The following is an 18,561-nucleotide window of genomic DNA, read 5'->3' as shown; positions in this document are numbered from 1 at the left end:
TGACACACCGAAGGCCCATCGTGGCTTAATTGCATTCTGCTCAATGATAGCATAATTTAAAGGGCCAAGCAGCCGCCAGGTGTGCGGATTGTCCGGCTTGATGGACGGCCACTGTTTTTCAACCGTTTTCCATTTTCCTTAACCGGAAAGTAGGGAGCCACATGGCGTATGCGCAATATATTTGATTCATATTTAGACCAGGCACCATAAATTCAATTAAATATTCAACACAACAAATATCAATTGAATTGTCGGGCATTGTTTAATGTTATCTCTCAATTGCTATGGCATTTTTAGCATTTAAATAATTGATGCATTCGCCTGGGTTGCTTTTGTTCTGCCCTGTGCTTTAATGGCGAGAAAAAAGAACTAAAACTGCAATTGCTAAAACGATTTTCGCGCCAATTTCATTTGATAGCCTTCCCCCCATGTCAAGCCCCCATTCCCTGCCTCCCGCCCGCTGGCACCAATCACGGCTTGCCACCATCAATTAAGTGTCAACGTTGTTGTTGTCGCGGCAACACATACAAAGTTATAATAAAAGTTGACAACATTTTTTGGTGCCATGCAGCAGCAGTAGCAGCAACAGCAGCAGGCAGGAGCAACAAAAACTTTTTGCCGATTTTTATATTTGTGCACAAATTTTTAATTTGCCCAGGCCCTCGCTTGCCGATGCACCAGCCCATAAATTGTTTTATTTGATGGGGGACGGGTACTGAACCGGCCAAGAGATGGTGGGCAAACTAAAACTGAAATTAAACAAAACTGCTGTCATCATCTCTGGCAAGTAAACAATTGACGAGGGCGGCGATTCCCAACCCCATTGCCGCTCCCATTTTGACTGACTGACTGGCGGACTGTCAACGAATCCGGTGACATCCAACTGCCACAACAGAGCCACGACAAGGACTCCCAATTTCTGTCGGGCTGTATGCAAATTTAATGTTCCGAACAATTTTCGTTTAGTTTTTCCATCTCGGCGGCGGCAAAAAGAAAAGCCTTGACTCGCCTCAAAGCTGTCATTACATAATGACAATCATTAACTAGTCTCAAATAGGTGGCTCGTGGAGCGGAGAAGTTCAGTAATTTCGTGACTTTAGTAAAAGTTAAATACTCTGAAAACTATTTAATTGTCTGCGTTAAACATGATTTATTTTAACATAGTATATATTTGTTAGCTTATAAATTTAATTTAGAAATTTACTTAGATTTCCATTCATATCTTGGCATTAAATTATTTTTCAAATACTTTCTAAAATCGTTAAATATTATTGGTATCCTATATGATTCCTTAAATCTGATACTTAGTGTAAGATATGTAATATTTTAAATTAAGATCTGAGAGTCTTTCAAATTAAAAATTTTCAGGGACATAAACAAAAGTTTAAGAAGTCGCTGCACATTGAACCGAACAAGAATTTCGTTTAGATTTTTTTAACACATATAGTTCTAGTTCTTTTATAAAAATGGTCTTAAAATAACTTAATCGAACAAATTTTTAATTCCCTCCTTAGTATTCGATATATATATAACGAATTAATTAGGATATCTTGTTTGCTTATAACATCTTGAAATTCCATTGTACAAACCTGCTGACAGTTCGGATATATCCTTGGGGGCTGTACCGGCTGTAATTAGCATAATCAATTTGCTGGCTGCCTTCGTCTGCGTCTCGCTTGATAAATCGTTGCGGCAAGTCATCAGCAGGGGGCGGTGGTGGGCGGTTAAGGCCATACTAGTTTTTTGGAAGCCGACATGGCCAACAGGGCCAACAGGGCCAACGTCAGTCGGAAGTTGGTGTTAGTGTCACTATCTCACCCTTCCGCTTTCCTCTTTTGGGGACTGCGTGCATCCTTAACGGCTGAATGGGCAGGGACACGAGTCAAGTGTGAAGGACGGACTCCGAGGGGGAGGGGCTGCAAAGGGGGTGGTGGCAAGTGTTGTCCTGCGACCCACTTAACGCTGCAGATACGCCGCCAATTTCGCATGCAGCAAGGAGTTGCAGTTGTTCCATTTGCGTGGCGCATGTTGCACGTAGTCGAGTTGAGCGAGAAGGGGGGAAGGGCCTAAAAACATTGGGACACGGGGGTGCTTTCTGGTCCACCCCTTTTCTTACCATTCCGTTAGCTTCGTTTCGTTTCGTTTCGTGTTTACTTTGGCATTTTTTAGTGCATCTGCAGCACATAACTAAGGGCGCAAAAAACAAAGCAACAAGCAATGTCCCACGACCAGAACAGGAACAAGAACACGGTGAAAAATTCTCTACGGTCATTTCTTCTAATTAAAATATCAGTTATCTGTAATTTTTATTAATATCCATTTCACAATCTATTGGGAAAGTCACCAGATAGTATGATTAAGGCGAGCTTAGCTTAATTTAAGTTTTAAGGGCACATTTACTTGATTTTAAGATAATATTATATATATTTTTTCCTGAACATTTTAAGCATTAGAAAACAAAATTTGCTATCTCAAGCCTCTTTTTACAAAACTTTGCTATCAATAAACAATAAAAATACTTTTAAGTCCTCAAATAACTGTCTTAGCAACTAGAATCTAGAACACTATAATTTTTTTTTGATATTGTCATATATTTTCACTTAAAGAGAGTTCAGAAATGATAAGAAGTTTTAGCCAAAAGACAAGGTGCATTTTTGAGCAGTGCACCAGAAGCAGAAGCATGAAAAGGGAAGAAAAACTTGCAAACGGTTTGCCTTTTCTTCGGGCAGGCCCATAAACTGGCCAGTTGTTGTAGTTGTTGCTGTAACACAAGGACTGTCGCCAGCGAATGCATTTTGTCACTTGGGCAATTTATTGCCGGGCGCCTTTTGATGTTTCGGTGTTTGACACAAAGGAAGTCTTTAAGCAGTACAACCCCCTAACTTCTTTCCTCTTATTTTTTTTTGCTACTTGCAGACCAAAAACCATTTAAAGCCCATTCCACTGGCACTTGGGCAAACTTCATTTGCATAAATAACAAATATTACTCATACGCCGCATTGCACGGTGCTCAGCTGCCGCCTTTTCCGTATTTTCCCAGCCTTTCCGGATGCGTGGCAACATTAAAAGGCATAAAAAATTATGAAAAATCGTGCCGGGCTATCGATATTCACTTGAATTTTCCCCTCAACCCCTGTGGTCCTTGCAGCCCGAAAATTCCAATCAACATTTTTATAAATCACATGCGCGCCGGCAAATTTACAGCTGCGTTGCGGGAAAATGTTGGAGCGAAAATGGGTGTGGGGGTGAATTTATGAACTTGCGGCATGTTTCCATTGAATGTGGCCTACGCCCAGCCGCTGGCAGCGACAATTTCGCGTTATGCCAAGATAAATTGTCTTTGGCAGTGTAAACAGCAAATGAGTTGCAGGCCAACTGCTTACTAATTGGAAAGAGTTGAAAAGAGTCGAAAAGAGTCGGAACAGAGAACAGTTGCAATTGTCATGGCAAACACGTGAAATATTGCCACTCATTACAAAAATGTTGGCCAACAGCAAAGGAACAATGGCAAACACGCGTGACAAACTTTTTAATAAATGAAACTTTTGCCAGCCACTCCACTCCACTCTACTCCCTTTTTTTTGCCCTTTTGCACTTCTGGTTGACCACTGTGTTGTTAACCGCAACATTTTTGTGGACCAGCAGCACTAACAATAACAACAATAGGCCAAATGCCAAATGGCCAAAAAGCTTAAACAAGCTGCCAATATTTTGGTGTCTATTTCCGCGTGGTCTACGCCGCTCAAAGTCCTCAAAACCCCCCAAACTCCTTGGTTTGTTCTCGTTTTCCCATTGTCGTTACTTACACTTTATTGGGTTTTTGTCATGTGATCATTTTTTGCCCCTCCAACTTGTACAGTGCGTGGCGATGCCGTAAGTGGATTTCCCAAATCTGTTATCTTAAGAAAGGGGCTTTAATGACTGCTTTTAACCTAATCTTGTGTTATATCTACGTCATTAACATCTTCGATTAACTATAAATGGCTAAAACATATCTTATTTGTTTTACATAGCTTATTTTTAATAAAGAAAAATTGTTAACAACTCAAAATCCTTTACTCCTTGGTTTAGTTAAGGACAGACAATATAATATATATAATCGATATGTAACATTCAAAGAGGGTTGAAGGTCAGTCTTTGACTTAAAACATTGGATTTATAATTTTACTTTAAAATTCTTAGACGTTATCGGGTTTTATTTTGTCAATAACAAAAGAACACAGTTTTTAAAACTATAAAATTCGTTTTGAATGAAATCTTTGAGCTTAAAAGGTGTGCAGTAAAATAGAGACGCTTATCGTACTCGTTTCTAGAGAATAAACATCTTTTATCGACTAGACTTTGCCATACACTAATGAAAAGCAGTGTACGCATATAGATGTACAATTTGCCGATACTCTCCCCAAGGAGATGCAATAATTTTGCGTGGCAAACAAGTTTTTGCGAAGCACCCCATATATTGCAATGAATTTACAATAAAATAAAACTATCGCCGAGCTCTGGTCGCTTTTTTTCGAGTGAGGCATTATCGGGCGTACCAAAGTGTATCCCCCGGTCGACCTGCCCGGGGTCAATCTCTGATTTTGGTTGAGCTTTTCGTGTTTTTCGAGCTGCTGCTGCTGCTGGTTTTATTTGATTTGAAGCCTTTTCCGGGAATTGGCTGAAAAAGAAGCGAAAAAGCATTTATGGCTCTTTTCATGTTTATTGTTGCACATAAAGCAGGCGCAAGAAGGACACTCGACCCGTCGACTTCTCTCAGCTATTTTTACGGCCAGTTGGCAAATGTGTCGCTGCTTGCCAGCTTTAAATTCTATTAAATCAAGCAGAAGAGCGGGTTGCCCCCAAAAAAAAAAAAAGGATTACGCTTACGACAACAAGAAATAAACTCAAAAACAACTTTCTGCTCGGAGAAGTCTAAACATGCACACAGCACAATAGCAGTAGTAGCAGTATCAGGACAAACAACTACAACTACAACCAAGGCAAACAATGATCTTCTGCCCAACTGCCCCTCCCCATCCCCCTTCTTTTCCCAAAACCTTCAATCCCCTCCCCCACCAGCACCCCTCGCTCTTAACCATTTTTGTGCGCGCGTTGACAAAAAATCGTTTAAACGCAGGCCAAGGCACGTTTCCTAAACACAATTGCTGTGGGTAAACTTCATTAGAATGCGGCTGCTACAGCAACAACAAAGGCAATGAGTACAGTACAGCTAACATAACTCAACCCTCTAAAATGTTTAAAACTTTACTTGAAAAGGCCAGCCAAAGTTTAGTCAAGTAAATCGAAAAGAAATTCAATAAATACAATTATAATAAATTCTGTTTATTCTATGTTCTTGATTACATTTCGTAATCATTCTTAAAAGAAAAAAATTAAATAGAGCTGATCGTCAAAAACACAAATTAGAAAGCACCAAACCTTTGAAATTATTTAAAAAGTCTAAAAGTGTCTAAAAGTATGCTATAAAATGGTTATTCAGAACAAATTTGTGGGATATTAATTGCTAAAAATACAAGGTTGCCGATAAAAGTTATATTTTTGATAAAAAAAACTGAACTATTTAAGACGAAAGCAAGGCTATTTTAACTGCTCGATATTGAAAATAAATTAAATAGTTGTCTAGTTAAATTGAATAGAAATTGTTATATTTTGAATACAGTTTGTAATAGGCTTCCAAAATAACTAGTTCGAGCTATGTAAGTCCGACTGTATACCAGCAAGAACAATCACACAAGAGTGACATACAAGTCGCATAGTGGGATTTTGGGGAAAGGGCCAGCGGTTCCAAGTACCCAAGTCCAAACAAAAAGCTAAAAAAGTAAAATTAATAACAAGCCCAAAACAGAAGCCGGGGGCAAAAAAGAAAAAAAAACGGAGGCCAAGAAGGGAAAACACCCGACAAGCGCTGTTGGGCATTTGTAGCGGCTACTCCTCCTGTGCCACGCCCCTGCCGCACCTCCGCCCCTTTTGGCCGAAAAGAAGCGAAAAAGAAACGCCATTTGGGCTAAAGTTGTTCTTGTTGCCGTTTCGGCCTTTCGGGTTGACCAACGCGAAATGCGCGCGAATTTTAATTAGTGCGGGCTTTGCCCCGCCCCTCGACAACCCTGCCCCTAACCCCTGACCCTCGTGCTGCAGGATCCGCCATCTGTGACCCGTGTGTGTGTCCCCATCCCTGTGTGTGCTTGAGTGTCTCGCAACAAGCAAACAATTAAAAGTTTTTAACCTTAATGCGGATATGTTTGTTAAATTGCCAACAACAGTGAGAAAAAGGGGCAACAGCTTGAGTTAAATTTGTAGCATACTTTACAGAGCAACTGTAAAAAAGTTTGTCGGGATAAAAAAAGAAAAAGAAAATGGCCCATTGAATTAATAAAAACGGAGTGGGCCAGCCTGCACTTTAATTCACATTTAATCAAGCTGCAAAAGCCAGTAACGCCGCAAGAGCCACAACAGCCGGCAGTAAACCACAATTAACCATCGCAATCGCACCACCCAACCGCAGTGGTGCATCACACATCACAGTCGTCATATTTGGGTCTCGAAAGTTAATCACTTTTATTGGTCGCCGTGTGCGGGAAGTAGCTTGCAGTAAACCACAAAAATGATGTGCAAAATAGTTTGGAAATTTTGCAAATTACTGCAGTTATTTTTGCAATCAGCTGAATGGGCAGTTTAAAATCCGGGGAATGGGGGCCGGATAATTTGTTGACATTTCATATATTGCCTTAAGGATTAGCTCGAAGGGAGTGGCGGGAGTCATTAAAAGGCTTTTGCATTTGGTGCATTTGGTTGGCGGTTTCCTAATTTAATTCAATTGGATAAAAGTCTTGAAAACAACAGTGGTTTAGGTAGCAGAGATACGGGAATATAAATATCTATGCACTTTGAAACTTAAGATTTTGGATGTTAAAAAAAAATTGAGACTTTTGACTGATTAAAGAAAACAATATCATAAAGCAGCAAATCATTTAAGCGCTATTTCTCAAAGAATTAGTCTTGGTGAACCAAAATACTTAAACAAAATTTCGAATTGGTGAAATTTTCCCCACTGTTTCCAATGTTTGTCAGCTGAAAATAACCATTTCTATTTTCCAGCTGCTCTAGGATGAAGCACATTCGGAAACCTGAGGTGAACGTTATGTCAAGTTGCCCGCTTTCCCCTTCGACTCGGACCGAGCAAATTCCTCAATTTCATTTCCCATTTGAAAACTGAAGCGAGGGCAAAGCTCAAAGCTAAATGCAATTACGACAGCAAGGAGAGCAAACCTCTAATGTAATCTAACTGCAGTTGCCTGTTGGCTACTGTATCCTGTGCATCCTTTTCGCCCCTTTCCCCCCAAAAAGCAGGGACAAGCTGCAACGAATAAACATATCAAAATTGCATATTGTTTTAATTGTTTTGTTACTGGGTTTCAGGTTGCGCCCGATGCCAAAACTGCAGATTAACGCATTTACACTGCACTGGATCCTGGGTCCTGCCACCACACATCCCCACCCCTCCCTACACACCCCCACACCCCAAAACACACACACAGTCACGTAGATAGAGCTCCTGGTTTATGCATTTGCATGCACTAAACACGCATAAATTTTGTGTGCAACCGTAAAGATGTCTCTGTCCTCGGCTCGGTGCGTTTGCCTGGTTTATAACCATGGATCGAGGAGTACACAGGGAAAAATATCTATTAAATACGTCCATGTTTTCAACGGTTGATATTTTCAAAAATATTTTGCTATTTATTTGACGAATCTTTAAGTAGACTTCCATTTTTTTAAATACTGTGATGAGATAGAAAGTTTTTAGTTTTATAATCGTATACTAAACGTAAAATCATTTAGTTTCCCAGTATTATTTATTTTCAGTGCGTTTTATTTTCAAGCGATGAAGGGAGAGGTGTGTATAGATGTCTGTAAGGAGTGCTTTGGTGTGGGTGGTGCAGTGCTCTGGTTTATTTGGGATTCATATTTCGATAAACAATTATGCCAGTACCTGGGGAGGAGTTCTCGGCCATATAGCATGCGATGCCTGTAAGCCGTCTTTAAATATGGCAAGTCGTTAAGGTAAGTCCCTTCTCCGCCCTCGATTTCTCACCCGATATTCCCTCATTTCCCCGGCTCCTGTCCATTTTGGTTTTTATACCTCCTTATATGGGGAGTAATGGCAGTGAGGCCGCAATTGAAAATTTATTTTGTGTGCTCATTTTGCACCTAATTTCGAAGGCGGCCCCGAGGAAATGAGTCGGCAAAATGGAGGAAAGAGGAATGAAAATGGGGAGCAGGGGCAAAAGTCATTTTCCGTGCCTGAACCTGAACCCGATCCCTTTCTTCCTTCCTTCGTTTGTTGTATATTTATTTTAGATTTATTGTAATGTCCAGCAAAAAGATTGCCCAACTGGCCTTAGTCCTCTTTAGTTTCTTCTGGGCCCCGATCTGCTTTATCCTTGGCTCCTCTTTTTGTCGAGCCCCCTTCCACCCCTTTCCTATAACTTTTTTGCGACACACGCATTTGGTATGCAGTTTGCGTTTTGCGGCCTGACAGGACATGCCGAAAAAGGACATGGCCGGACTTTTGGACACGGAACACAGGAGCTGGGCCCCAGCTTTCATACGCTCGTTGCACAGGACCTGCTCCGCCCCTCACCGCCCCTAACCGCCCCTCGCGTCCTGCCAACTGGCACTGTCCACTTTGGGCCCCAAATATTGAAAGTAATGTTTACGTTTCCGTTTCCGGTTTAAGTCCATGTCCAAGCCATTCAGCCAGAACGTTTGTATTTCATTTTAAATTTTTGTCATATTCTCTGGCTCTTTATACTTCCCGGCTTCTCTGTCTCTGCGTTGATTGCACAAAATGCAATTTGATTATAGGGGGCAGGCAGGCGAAAACTTGAGTCCTTTGTCTAAGGCCGACTTTTCCTATCTCTTAGCTGGCTCGTTCATTAGCCTAAAGACTTGCATCATCATCATCATCATCATCATCGGCAGCGGCATCGGCATCTCGATAAAAACTTATGACAGACGGCAGTCTAGTTTGTCAGTCAGCCATTCAGTCACTCGGGGCTTTCAACTAATTAGAAAAATACTTGAAAACCATCCGAAAAGCGAGCTCGAAAAAATATTACACATACGCCGCATATGCCAAAGTGTCCAAAGGAAAAACAAAAAAAAAAAACGAAATAGGTAACGCTGGGCGTGTATATGCCGGCATGGGGGCGGTCAGGTGGGCGTGGCCCGTTAGCCAGTGGCGCATAACAAAATTGCGCATTTAGCGAAAATGCAAAAGTGCAAATACGAACATCCGCTTCCGTTGCATCACCAAAAAGCCAAAAGCCAAGCCAAAACCAAAGGGAAGATGGGGTCTACGCGCGCGGGGGATCTATTTTGTGTCCATTTGTTTTGGGTAGTTATGCCTCCTCTTTTGGCTGTCTCTAAGTGCCGTCGTTTTCCAACACTCACTAAGAATTTGGAGGAAGTTTTCCTGCTTTCCCACCTTCCCTCTTGGAAACGGCGCTCGTTGATTTTTACGAGTCTGCCGCCCAGTTTTTGTGCACTGCCCCCCTCTTCACATTCACATTCACATTCACATTTCTCATCCTTCTTCTTTTTCGGGGTTGTTGGACATGTGCCAAAAATTTGACATATGAACTGCAGCCGCCAACGCTGCCACGCCCCCCGACTACCCTCCACCGCCCCCACTGTTTGCTTACATCATGAGCGGTAGCCGCAAAAGAAATCGCACTGCATTATTATCAACTTCAATTTTGTTGTCGACGTTCGTTGTTCGCTAGGCCACAAAAAAACGTTGGCCAGTTAAAAAAAAAGAATACAAAAAGGACCTGCGCTGCATACGTGATGTGCTGCAACAACAACATCAATAAAACAAAAAAACAACTACAACAATTGGAAGAACAAGAGCCACAAAATTGAAATTACATGTTTTACTTATAAGTTGGTTGGCCCGGCCACAAGGCACAATACGAAACAAAACCAAACAGGAGTTGGTAGCAGATTTTCCAGTGGTGGGTGATTGGATGAGGAGTGGGGAGGGGGAGGGGGAGAGGAGGGGTCTATAGGCGAGGGTGCCAAAGGATTGGCCCTCCAAACAGCCAGAGAAGGTGGCTCATTAATTTGCCAAAAGCCAAAGCCAGATAAGCGCAGCTCCACTTGCAGTTGGCCATATGCAAAAGGGCCCCCTTGCACAGCCCCTCAAAAACCCAACCCACGCCACTGTCCTTGCCTCGCCACAGATAAAATCCAATATGGCGCCAATTTTCTCACGTATGACATTTAATTAACACAACAATGTGTCCCAACAACATGGGTGGGGTGTGGGGTGTGGAGTGTGCGAAAAAGGGGGTGCCCCATAGGGGGTCAATACGCACATCCTCTTGTGGGCGGCCAGCAGCGCCGTGAAGTATGCTGCGGTAAATGTTGTCATTAAAAACTGTAAATTATGGCGGCCAGTTATTGTGCGAGCGGCAGCCGTGGAAAATTTCTCGCCTCTTTTATTTTGCCCATAATTTGCTGGGGCCGAGTGGATTTCATCGGTGGGATTGAGCAGAGGCTTATAAGAGATTTTCCTCACTCTACACATTCACCGGGTGACGTCACGAGCCTCAACGGCCAATACCAAGTATGGTCAGGCGTTTATTTTAGATCGGTGAGCGAGCCAACAAGGCTGTCACTTTAACCAGATCTTAACAGCTTCTTGATTGGCAAGCGAGGGCACTGGAAAAAATATTATTGGCTCATCAAGGAATTTAATACTTGGTTTCATTACTCGCAACTCTAAGAGCGATTTTAAAAAATGTTATTAAAGTTGCTTTAAAGGCATATATGTATATTTTGAAGCAAGCTATTAGAATTGATAATGGTGCAAAAGTTCGAATCTGAAAGTACAAGTAGTAAGGAAAAAGACTAATATTTAAATTAACAATTTGCAAATTAATTGATTGGTTGGTTCAAATTTCGAGGAAGCCCAAGAAACTTTTCCAAATTTAAGAATTTTTTAAAATACTATACCATTTCTTAGCTTTTGCCTAATTAAGACTCACAATTTCTTGCAGTGAGGGATCAGATGCTTAACGGCCACGCTTAACTGTAATTCCCGACGGCAGACAAGTGCAGTTAAACGAGTTGCAGACGGCGACTAAGAGAGCGGCGAAGAGAGCTGGTGAGAACAGAAATTCAAGTGCAAACGGCAAATAAATCAAACGGCAAAACCAAGGCGTCGCTGCCGCAGTCGACGTCTACGTCGCTTAACAGTTAATGCAGAGATCTCAAGACCCCCTCCCCCATGCCCACCACCCATTTAGCTTCCTCCCCCACTCCACAAAAGATATAAAACTGCGTCAGTGTGTCAAGTTCGTTTGGGCCACTCCAAAGAGTATAGAAAAGAGAGGAAGTTGGGGAAGAAGAGAACGGAAAAGAGCAGATCGGTTTAATGGCGCGTTTAACTACGATCTCCGATTCTCTATCGCTCTCTTTCCCCTTCCCTGTACCCTTCGCCCTCACTCATGTGCAGTGTGAGGCAACTTTCGAAAGGTAAACGAACTTCCGGTTCGCTGGAGCCTCCATAAATGCGATAAAGAAAAGTTTTTGTTGGATTGCCACCGAAACCCGATATTTCATTCTCTCTCTCTTTTTCTTTCCTTTTTGCAAATTCGCAAATCTCTATATTTGTACAATTGGTCTACCTACACTCACGCAGTTAAAAAAATCGTCTTTAAGTACTTTTGACTGTCTATCTTTTTGAAACTTTGGGGGCTAAGAGGCGGGCGGGGATCCAGATACTACGCAGTAATCAGCAGCTGGCGCTGCTATATAGCTTCCCATTCAGTATCTGATGGGTTCGCTTTGGATTTTGCATAGGTCAGGAACCAACGAGAGAGTATTCGGAATTCTTTTTCACACCCAAGATTGACAAACTGCTGCGCAAATCGAATTACCCATCAGCGATAAAGATTAAGGTACACACATTCACAATCGCAGATTTTTATTAGCATATTCTGAATGGATAAGAAAACAAAAGAAATCGCGTTGAGGAACAGAGCCCCCTGAAAAAAATATACACAATATCCTACACAATCTTGTGTATATGGGGAGTTATAGATTTATATAGAAAGGTTTAAAAAACTTTTCTGCAATGTGAATAATTTATATATTTTCCTAGTCAATATTTATTTAAGAACTCTTCTTTTTCAATCATATTTTTAATTATATATTTTAATTATATTTTTTAATGAACCTACACGCAGAAAAATAGTTGGAAATATACACCTGTGAATTGGATAATACAACTATTTTAAATAGGTGCTGGGGAGCGATCCAATTTGTTGGTTGGATTATCTAGTTTTCTTGGATCCACAGGAATTGGATATATTCACCAACTGAGAGAGTTCGACAAAACAAGCGCTTGTTTGCTTGATCCAATTTTTTGTATATGGTTGGTATTTAGTTGGTTCATAAAACCATCTACCAGTGATATTATATCTATTTTAATTGCTTAAAAAAATTTTCAATAAGTTCTTTATTTTCAAATAAATTGTAATTGAATGAATTTGACGACAAATAGCCTTTTTTCTAGTAGGAGTAACTCTTAAGGAATGGAGGCGATAATCGGAAGTCCTACTCCACCGCTCAGTAGCCTCAACCTCGGGTTCGAGGCATCGTCTTAACCACTCCAGGTCTTCCTTCACTTCACCCTGTTCATCACTCTTTACTCCATCGTCATGAACAGTTGTTGGCTGTTAAGAGAAAAAAAATAAAAAAAGAAACTTTATAGAAATGGAAAGGGACATTTCTCATGACATACCTGTTCGGACTCTTTCGACCGTAATCCTGAAGCACGCAAATCTTTTATTATACAGGTATATTTATCATATAATTTACCCCTGGGCTGCTTCGCGCCTACCAAATTAGTTTTCGGCTGCCTTGGTACGTAGTACGTTGCCTAGAAAACAAAATAGAAAAATAAATTCAGGCATCAATTAATGAGCATGAGAGAACTTACCTTTAAAAAGAACAATCAAAAATTCTGCGTTCTCGGGATCCACATTTTCCAAAAACTCCAAACTTTTTTCATCCATCTCTTTTTGTAGAATTTTCTAGGAACTTAACACAAAAAAAGGGGCAATACCGGAACGAGCGAAGCGAGCGTGGCGAGCAGCCGAAAAGAACAGAAAAGAGTAGGGATGAAAAATGCAAAGCCAATGATAGTCGAGAGTTGATTGTCGATTATTGTAAAATAATCGATGTTATCGATTTTTGTAGGCTTAAAAATTGACAAAAATTGAACACTTTATTTGAATGATTAATTGCCGTTTGTTTTTATTTTCACGTATACGTGTTAAATAATCGTTTGTATGTACTTTTGTGATATTATTTTGGTATATTTAAGTATTGATGATGAATTTTCTCGAATTGAAAAAATTTATTTTCATAAAAAATTTAACTCTTAACCTATAAATTCAACAGAATTTTCGAGGATTGAATAAAGTCAGTCGAATACGATTTTCAACTACGATTAATCGAGTTCTTTTCTGCCTTTCAAAAAAGTTGACTCATTAATCGAAATTCGAATTCCAGTATAAGTCATCATTTCCAACAAAGTTGGCAGTCTTATCCAATTCAAAGCATATAAAAACCAATCGGAGGTATCATTTTTAAATTGCTAAAATAACCATCACCGTTATTTGATCTTTCATTTTAAATAGGTACAACATCCAATTTTTTCTCACCCAATAAAAATTGGATGCTCTTTCTAACCATTTTTCTGCGTGTAAAAAGTATTTTAAATATTATCAAATTAGTATTCATTTAAATGGAACGAGTTTGTTTGATTTATTGCAATTAAAAAGACCATAAAAATAAATAAAATGATATTCTTTAATTAGTCTAACGATTATTTGTATAATTATTCCAAAGTTTTTTCCCTGGAGTTATCATTTTTTGCCTTGTTGGGCAGCACTCAGCCCCTTTCCTTTCCCCATTCTGTCTGCTGGCCATTTAGGCGGCCGACTAATGGCCAAGACATTAGCTTCATGGCCGACTGGCTGCATGGCTGCTTGGCTGCTTGGCGGCAACAATGTTGCGCTAATAACTCGAACGTGCAACAACCTTGCCAGCCGGCACCCCCCGTAGAAGCCCCCACCTCCAACCCCCCTTGGGCCACTTCTCTCCCAGACAGATTGAGACCAATTAGTGTGGCTCAGAAATCCGTTTGCTGCAAACGGAACTGCAACGGGCGGCTAACTGTTAGTCCGCTGCGCAGCAGCAACAGCAACAGTAACAGCAGCAGCAGCAGTTGCAGCAGCAGCTTTAGCTTTAGATTCAGATTCAGCTGCCGCGTGGAATGCTGCATGCACGCGACTCTTGGCTCTCATGCAGTCTGAGCCAAGTTTCGCAGTTTCAGCCAAGAGTCAGCGATCTCTGCCAGCAGCGCCTAGACGATCGCGGCCTACTTTCTCCACATTCCACCGGCGACTTTGCTGGCCAACTTGTGCAGCCAGCGCGCCAGCAGAAGAAGCAGCAGCAGAAGTGCTGCCAGAAGTTACAAAAAAAAAAACTAGACAAACCACATAAAAAAACCCAGATCAAACAGCCCTGCAACCTTTTTTCGCAGTGATCGCAGCTTGAAATTCCTGAAACTTAAAAACTTAAATTATTAACTGGAATTCTAATTCGCTTTGTATAAATGATCTAGTTTTATAATCGTTGTTTTATATTTTTTTAATCTATTTAATAAAGAATTTTATTTTCACAACTTAGGTTTATTTTTATTTTCTTTATATCGAAGAGTTCTTACCTAAGTTAATTCCTTTAACATAAAATGTTTTATTTTATATTACTTACTTTAATTGTTGTAAGCCCTTTTGGGAACTTTTATTAAAACGGTTGCTTAAAAGCAATCCTGTGATATAGAAGGGTAGAGCCCCTTAGACCATATTAATTTAATTTATATTATGTTGGGATATTGGAAACCCTAACGTTTTATGATTTCCTCTTGCTTGTATAAATACTCTTATTCTCTGTATGTCTCTTTTGATGATTTATTTATATATCCCTCGGAATTAGTGATTCTGCGGTGCCGGAAGTTGGACTTTAATCGGGCTCCAGACTTCTGGACATGCTCCATGGATCCGCTGACGCCTCTGCCGCTTCTATGTCGCTGTCGCTGCCTCTGCCTCTGCTGACCAGTGGGCAGAGCGCTTTTACCGCTTTTACAGTTTTAACGATTGCATAATCTGCGTTGCCGTTGGCGTCGCTGCTCGCCAAGTCAGCTGTTTAACGCGTTTTTTCGTTGGTTTTATTTATTTTGTATTTGTTTGTTCGTCGGTCTGAATGAATCTACGAATGTACGGATGTGTGTGCGGGCAGCACACTGTTCATTCAAATGTGGTGATTACCGCTCTTACAATCACACACCGAAAGTGTGGCAATCTCATTTCGCTTGGCGATCGCTTACCGCTTTACTGTTGTTGGTCTTGTTGTACTTATTGTTGTTCTTGTTGTCGCTCTGCACGCGCCGCTTCGCACTTTTAGTTCATTTACCTGGACTAGTCTAACTGTTCATCTCCACCTCCGTTTCTCCCCGGATTTCCAGATTTCTTTCGGTTTTCGGGGGTCTTAAAATAGCCGCATGATTTATGTATTTGCGGTTGCTCCACGAGTCGAGCGTGTCTTGCATGATTTCCACAAGAAACCGCAGCAACAAGACTCCACTTCCACTTCCCCCTGCTCTTCGCCGAACCCATTTTAACCCGGTCTTCCCTCCGTCTTGGTTTCCCAAAACTAAATTTCCTCTGTGTGTCTCTCAAGCCAAGACTAGAAGCCCACTTAACACAACTACATTTTTAATTCTAATTAAAAACTCTTAAAAGCTTAGATTTGTATTACTACCTTTTCAATTTCAGGTCTGACCTTCTGAAATCCAAGCTAAAAGGCTTAGAAATATAAAATGTTTCTTTAAAAACAATAATTATTGGCATTGTCATCTAAACAAAAAAAAGTTAGAATAGTCAAAATTATACGTACAGATTTTCAGGTTGACATAAGCACGTCAAGTTAATGACGGTTCTACGAGATTGTGTTAAAGACTGAATAAAAAGCTTTCAGGAAAGTTTTATGTTTATAAAATGATCTTTATTCTTAACTCTCAAAAAAAACTAGTTAAGAGAAAATGTATTAGGTCCAAGAATAGATAATAAGAGTCCAAAACTGATTAGGTCAAAGTACAAGTTTTAATTGTAATTTATTTAACTTCCAAAGGCCATCGATATTCCCAGCTAATCGAGTGCCTTAACTTAACTTATTCTAAAAAGAAAGAAAAGTTGACTTTTTGTTTGTTACTCTCGAATATATTGTAAACCGAGCAGCAGAGAGGACCTCGTTCGATTTTTAACTGCAGCAGAGCCAAGGGTTTGTCTGCTGCCGATAAGTGACAGTCAATAAATGCAAAATTAAATACGAGGAAACAAATTGATTTATTAATGGGCCGACTTGACAACTTGTCCTGTCCAATGCACTCCGTTTTGTCGGGACATCCTTGGCTGCTTTGGATCCTCTGGGACTGATGTCTGCCTCAAGATGCTGGACCGAAATCTTTCCGGCAGCTTGGCAGCCGGCAGCCGGCTGAGTTTCAAATTAATTTCGATTTGTTGTTCCAGCTTGTTGCAACTTGATCCTTGAGGAATTTTCCGGCCTGCAAGCTTTTGCTAATTGTTATTGCGTAGTCTCCGTGTCACTGACTTTCTGCTGCCGCAGCTGCCCCTGCTGTCTCCCTGAGGCCACTTTGTTTATTGGCTTCCGAGCTTCTGAGCTTCCGAATTTGGACTACGAGTATTGGTGTTAAAATTTAAAGCGGATTTGCATTTGTAAACAAGTCTTTCGAATTGCCTCCTTTAATTGCCCTTAATAATCCCCGTTGGCCATAAATAAAGGCAGCACATGAGTTACGAGTGTACGAGTTGCACATTTTTAATGCGTTTCGTCGTTCGGGGCACTCTTGATAATTAGCGAGTGCCACTGACACTGCTGACCCCCGGATCCCTTCACAATTTATGGCACTGGCCAGGGACATTGCTCAACCGACTTGTCACAAATTGAATCCGGATGGGGAATGCAAACGGGCGCCATTTGTCGTCCAAAGTCATCCATAATGCAGAGCGTGGCAGCACCTCCAAGCTGAACCCAAGCCGAATCCAAGCTGAATCCAAGCCGAGGCGAAGGCTGGAGGCTGAAGTGGCGTCCAATTGACAGGACCGTGTCTCCTGTCAGGCGAACCACGCCCCCGCACCCTGCCGTGTCCTTTTGGCCATTCATCCTCTTACCTGGGTACGAAATTCATTGAATTTCAAATGCGATTCGCCTCGATTGCCGGACTATTCTCTGCTTTTTTCTCGGCCAGCAGTGGCAGCAGCTCAATTGGCCAGTTCCAAAGTTGGCCACTTCAATTTGCATTCGTCCGTTCATGATTCATTCAGGGAAAACTCCTGCCCGGAACGTATTAATTATTTTTGCTTCATTTTGTGTTGTTTTTCCGCTGCTTAACACCTGCTGTTGGTGGGGATTCGGACTTGGACTCGTACTCCCAGCTCCCTTGACGTGCGTTACGTATACGCAGCGTTGACGAGTGTTAAGCATACGCAGCGTGGGCCAGGTGATGATGAGTTACGAGCGACCCTTAGTGTTAACCTAATCAGAATCCAGCACATTTGTCATCATCCTGAGCAGACCCTAACCATAATATATACGCCCTGGCGAAAATGTGAAATATGATCTCATCATTTTTCATAGGTGTCCTCAATGATTTAAGCTCGCAGCAGTCACTTGTTAACAATTAAAGTCAAGAGCTGTAACCTTTTGCCGGCGACACGAGCGTGGAAAAGGAAAATGCAGGAAAAGCGAGCGATGGCAGCACAATAAATAAAAGATGCAAAGCAACGAACAACGAACAACGAAATAAGAAACTATGGTGGAGGATTGCCTTCGGTATGCTCAGCTCTGCTCCTTCGGTGGCTCCTTGTATTATTATGAGCGATGATGATGTTGCTGCGCCTGCTTCCTGCAGCTCCTGCCACCAACGACTTGCCTGCATTCTCCCGCTGACAGCGCAAAGTTGAATTGTTTATTTGACTTTTAGTTGTTTTCTTGCCGTTGAAATGCGAGCTGGCTGCTCGCAAAATCGGGGGGTAGATTGAAGAAGTCGAGGCAAGTTTCTGCCCTTTGGCTTCAAAGAGTTCTGAGGAGAACTTTCTGTCGTTCGTTCGCTTGTTGCTGCCGCTGTTTTCCTTTAGTTTTCAGCACTCCCCCCCTCCCCAGTCTATGTATAGTAACTCCCCCTCAGCCAGTCAAACAAGTTAAGTACACAATATGCAAAGCATCCTGCCCCTCAATCCTTCGCTAGCCCATCCATTTTGGCCACAGGACACGGCCGCAGTGCAGAGCAAACTGTTGCTGCTCCCGGCAATCAAATGAGACCCCATTTCTCCCCTTTCTTCATACCTATACAGAGAAAAATATAACCTTAATGGGCAATCAATTGTATTTGCTTTTATCTTT

The 18,561-nt window shown here is 41.4% G+C and overlaps 1 long non-coding RNA gene across 1 annotated transcript; it reads right to left on the bottom strand.

Moving 5' to 3' along the window:
• Positions 1-12,264: 12,264 nt before the first annotated feature.
• On the bottom strand, positions 12,265-13,684 carry LOC121466847. The gene is made up of 3 exons (XR_005977013.1): positions 13,013-13,684; positions 12,815-12,952; positions 12,265-12,746 (listed from the first exon to the last, which is right to left on the bottom strand). It is a non-coding gene; the product is annotated as an uncharacterized LOC121466847 (long non-coding RNA).
• Positions 13,685-18,561: the final 4,877 nt, after the last annotated feature.

Source organism: Drosophila elegans, unplaced genomic scaffold (assembly GCF_018152505.1).
Source record: "Drosophila elegans isolate 14027-0461.03 unplaced genomic scaffold, ASM1815250v1 contig_183, whole genome shotgun sequence".
NCBI classification, from domain to species: Eukaryota; Metazoa; Arthropoda; class Insecta; order Diptera; family Drosophilidae; genus Drosophila; species Drosophila elegans.
Note: the sequence above shows the minus strand (reverse complement) of the source record. Positions and strands in the feature narration are given on the sequence as shown.